This window comes from Propithecus coquereli, unplaced genomic scaffold (assembly GCF_000956105.1).
Source record: "Propithecus coquereli isolate 6110/MARCELLA unplaced genomic scaffold, Pcoq_1.0 Scaffold404, whole genome shotgun sequence".
NCBI lineage: Eukaryota > Metazoa > Chordata > Mammalia > Primates > Indriidae > Propithecus > Propithecus coquereli.
In genome coordinates this window covers 756,306-761,360 of record NW_012149775.1, presented here as the reverse complement: position 1 = coordinate 761,360, position 5,055 = coordinate 756,306, and positions in this window count along the sequence as shown.

Genomic DNA, 5,055 nt, shown 5'->3' with positions numbered 1-5,055 from the left:
GCCTCCCAGAGTGCTAGGATTATAGGCGTGAGCCACTGTGCCTGGCCAAAATATAAGTTATTAAAGCCAAATCTTATGGAAAAAAGTTTATTTCTCAAACATTTACTACTCCATTTTGCAACTTCTATTAAAGTGAATATAAAAATTTGGATATAATTTCATAATGCTTTGACATCCTACTGGGCACTACAGAGTGCCCAAATATTTTTTCCAGTTTCATAACTTCAATTCCAACCTCTTCAGATATAGTTTTAATTTTCTCAAGTGTTTATTTAATACACAGTTCATTGAGGCAAATATTTAAAGTGATTTATTTGATTCACACATTTGATTGCATCATCCTGACATCATTGAATACAAACGAATATAGTACCAAATTAAAATATACAGAACTTCTTCTAAAATTTTATTTTAGCTGACACCATGAACTTTTTTTTGCAACATACACTGGAACCCTCTGTAGCATCCTGTAAGTATTTCACATCAAAACCATTTTTCTTGGGCGCCAATGAGTAAGTTTGACATATTATTTGAGTCCCTCAGATGAATAAAAATCACCAGTTTTACAAGTCTTCAATTTAGTATTTAAGTAACTGATTAAAACACACTTTTGTTACATACTTAAAGCTTTATTGGTAATGATTTATTGCCTAGATTTAAAAATTTTCTAAAAAGTTGTCTTATTATGGCAGATATATGTTTTGCAACCAGCAGAACCACTAACATAGACTGCAATGATATACACTATTTATAATCTTTTTAAAAGTTTCTGTTTACCATGTAAAATACTCTAATTACACAGTAGAGGGTATTAATATTCTAACGGCACTTTTTAATGTTTTGTTCATTTTATAATAAAACAAAAACTATTTCAGGTTTTATTATTTCAAAGACTTTATTGTATCAAGCTCATTCATAATGTCCTTCAAATTCTTCTTGATTATGCTAATTTTTTTGTTGAATTCTGAATGCTGACAATATGCTTAGCACTTTCAACTCTTCACACAGCTTTGCACATCATTTACAGCCAATATTTACATAGCTGATAATAATAAGCTACCTGTGAGCTTTATTAAAATTATCAGGATTTTTAGCTGGGTGGGCTGGCCCGCACCTGTAATCCTAGCACTCTGGGAGGCTGAGGTGGGAGGATCGCTTGAGTTCAGGAGTTTGAGACAAGCCTGAGCAAGAGTGAGACCCCTGTCTCTACAAAAAAAAAAATTGAAAAATTAGTCTGATGTAGCGGTGCGCACCTGTAGTCTCAGCTACGTGGAAGGATGAGGCAGGAGGATCGCTTGAGCCCAGGAGTTTGAGGTTGCTGTGAGCTATGACGATGCCACTGCACTCTAGCTGGGGCAACAGCATGAGATCCTGTCTCAAAAAAATTATTCGAATTTTATTTTTAATTTTAGAATTAATGTAAAATGTTTAGAAATGTATTGCTTCCTTTGAACTGAATCTTACACAATATTGAAGGCATTCCCATCTGTCATAATTTTTATACATCTGTCGTTCCAGACTGTGATTCAATATTAAGATCCTTGTTCCTTGTTCTTTCTCAGATCCAGAAGATTCATGTTTATGGTATTTAAAAGCGGTGTTTAAAATGTATTTTAGCTATTCATCACTTTATTCTTACTGTTTAGTTTTCTAAGTTCCTGAATTTATAGATATCAAAACACTGCACAATTACTATTAATATTTCCAGAGGAACAAACACACTAACAATACGAACAAAGGGAAAACCAAACAAATACACTATTTAGAAGTTGCAGCAGTATGGGGCTAATGATTAACTGGTGATTTTCCTAAATCACAAAACAAAGAATGTACAACTCGGCCACTCTGCTTGCCCTGACGTGGCTGAACTGGCAAGTGGTAATGTCAGTGTTTCTCAGACGTGGCAATGGCAAGAGACCTATTCACTGATGGTCACTGTGACAGCCTAAGACAGATGGCTAATGAGTTTGTGTTAGAATTTATAGTACATATTAATTTTCCCACCTGTCACACTTACAATCCTGTTTTCCCAGCAGCCAGTACGGCTGCACCGGTGCCTGCTGCCGGGTGCCCGTGTGCGACAGAGGACTGTAAAGGGCCATGTGGGCGTTAGCTGGTAAGCCAGGACTTTTTACATGTAAGCCTTGGATTGATTAGGTTTGGGAGTCAGGTGGCACTTTTAGAAATTACAGTAATAAGGGGTCTCACGAAGTAGAATTCTTGTTTCTAACACATGGCTCTGTGGCCCTGGGGGACTGGTGGTGTATCTTTTCCTGACTCCCTTCAGCTGAATGAACAGAAGTAGGTAACTGAGTTTGAATTCAAAAGAGAAATTGCCTTCACTCTGGCAGTTGTGCCGGATGTTGGTAGTATTGGCATTGGTTTTGGTAGTTAGGCTGGGTATTGGTAAGCTACAATCTGCAGCCAGCTGTTATCAAGTGCTTAATGCCAGGGAGCGGTTTATCAGCACGCTCTGAGCTAGTTATTTCACTGCTGGGAAATAGGCTGTGAGTAGATACGTGTTCACCGTCTAGATCAGCACCGCCCGACAGAAACAGAATGCAAGCCAACCTTAGATGTTTCCGGTCGCCATGTTAATACAGTAAAAGAAAGTGAAAATAATTTTAATAACGTATTTTATTTAACCCAATATGGCTAACACATTAGCATTGCAACAGGTACTCAAATATAAAAAATTATTAATCAGATTTTTTTATTCTTTTTTCATACTAAATCCTTGAAACCTGGAGTGTATTTTGTAGTCAGTGGGTCTAGCCATGTGTCTCACTTTCCTCACCCTAAAATGGGAGAAAAATAGTACTTTTACTCATAAGATCATTATGAGGATTGAAATCGTAAACATCTATTCCGTGCTCGTTGTGTGCCAGATGCTGTACTAATTGCTTCGTGTGCATTTAATCCTGACATTGTTCCCGTGAAGCAGGAGCAGTTGCACCCACTCTGTAGATGAGCAAACTGATGGCTGGAGACGGTTAAGGAATTTCCTCAGAAGCACACAATTACTAAAAAGCTAAGCTGGGATTTGGACCCAGACAGCCTGATTCCACAGCTGGAGTTTTATCCATTCTGCTGGAAAAGCAAAGGCAATATGTAATCTATTTAGGAAAGAATGTATGAGTTAGTTTGTTTATAAAGCATGACAGTGGGTGTGGGGAGCCCGTGAAGACTGCTTCATGTATGTATTGTTGAGTGCATGTATGTGTGGGTATACATAAGATTATAGCTACCAGTCTCCACAACCAAGAGCATGTGTGTTGGTGTGGAGCAGAGCTGATTGACAATGTCAGACCCACTCTCACAGACATCTTCACTCTGGCCGGGGTCCCAGGAACAGCTGGCGGGGAAAGGGTGGGAAGAATCTGTCCCTTGAGCTGCAGACAGGAGCCATAAAATGGCCAAACGGCAGTGTGCAGGGGTGAAACTGGGCTTACAAGGCAAAGAGGAGAGATGGGGCTGAGAGGAAAACCAGGTGCAAGGTTGACATGCAAAGCAGACCCACTGGGATCACCACCTGTTGTTCACCAGGGCTCAGGCTAAAAGTCCCAATATCACATGCTATGGGTTAAGAAGCAGGCTTTGGGGGGAATTTTCAATTCAGTGTCAGCAAGTAAAAGAAGGCATGAGCCCCATTCCTTCCGTTATTCCACAGAGGAGCAAACGGGGCACCCTACTGGACATGCTCGTGGGGGTGTGGTCGTGTGTTATTGCTCTCCACTATAAGGCAAGCATGAGACCAGCCTTATCAACGAAGAGACACGCGAACTGTTTAGGCACCTGGCATTCTTGATGAGAGTGTCAGCTTTTACAGCGTGTGGCAAGCAGATTTCTAAGGTCGTTTTAAGCCACTTGTTTTGGGGTGATTCTCTGTAGTAATAGATAACTAACACATGAGATGTTTGGGAATGCCGGCCACCCGGTAACTGCAGACCTCGGGGCCCCTGGCAAGTCACAGGCCCCTCTGCCCGTTGTGAGAAAACACCACAGGTCCCACTGGATTCTAACTTTCAGAGCCCCATTCACTGGAAGAAGAGGGAGCCCCCGGTTCTAATGAGCTCATTATTCAGGCAATCCAGAATGAGCCAATGAGCGCCCAGCATCATTTTCAGACGGTGCTGCTCCTTGCATTGCAAAGATAGTAGAACACTAGAGTGAGTAAACGGGGGCGGGGGACAGGGGGCTGCAGACTCCCTGCTGTGCCAGTGGTCTACGCTCCACACTGGAAACCTCGCCACGCATAGAGTTAACAAAGGCACTAAATTAACTAGACTGAGAAAGGGACCCAAGGCAAGAAAATGTCTGTGTCTCAACTAAGAAATGTTTTTGTGACCATAAAGGGTAGGAAACAAGAAGATGTGGGTAAACTGTGGCAGAAATCAAAGATAAAAAGTAGAAAAAAGAGACAGAACCAATGAATGAAAAGATACTTAAAAGACATAACAACACAGTGCAATGAGTGCATCTCTTTAGATCCTGATTTAAACACATCAATTGTTAAGATAAATATGTAAGACAGAGAAATGGGAACATGCATAGGATATTTCATGGTATTAAGAATCACTGTTAACACTTTTAGAAATGATCATTTATTGTAATTTTAAAGTTATCTCTTATGGGACTGAGTTCTGTGTGCTAAAAAAATAAAGTTATCCTGGCTTGGGGAGTCGCCGCCTCTCTGTGCGTGGGGCTCCGTGGCCCCATGGTCCCAGCTTGGTGCGGGAGTGGCCACTGGCGGGCTGGGACCCTAAGGCCTCGGCCCCTGGCGGGTGTTCCCTCCCTTCCGCAGCGGCAGGTCGAGGAAAATCCAGCAAAATCCCATCCCTCAATTGTATAAACCATTTTGTTTCCCCTCAGCTACTATATTTCTGTTCTCCCTCATGCAAACCAATGAGAAACCATATCCCAAGCCTGGTCTCCTGTCATGGTTGTGCAGCGGCTGTCCTCAGACTCCAGAGGGGCACTGGGAAAGAAAGATGGTAGACCAGGATCAAGACTGCTGAGTGGGCCAGACACGGTGGCTCACGCCTATAATCCTAG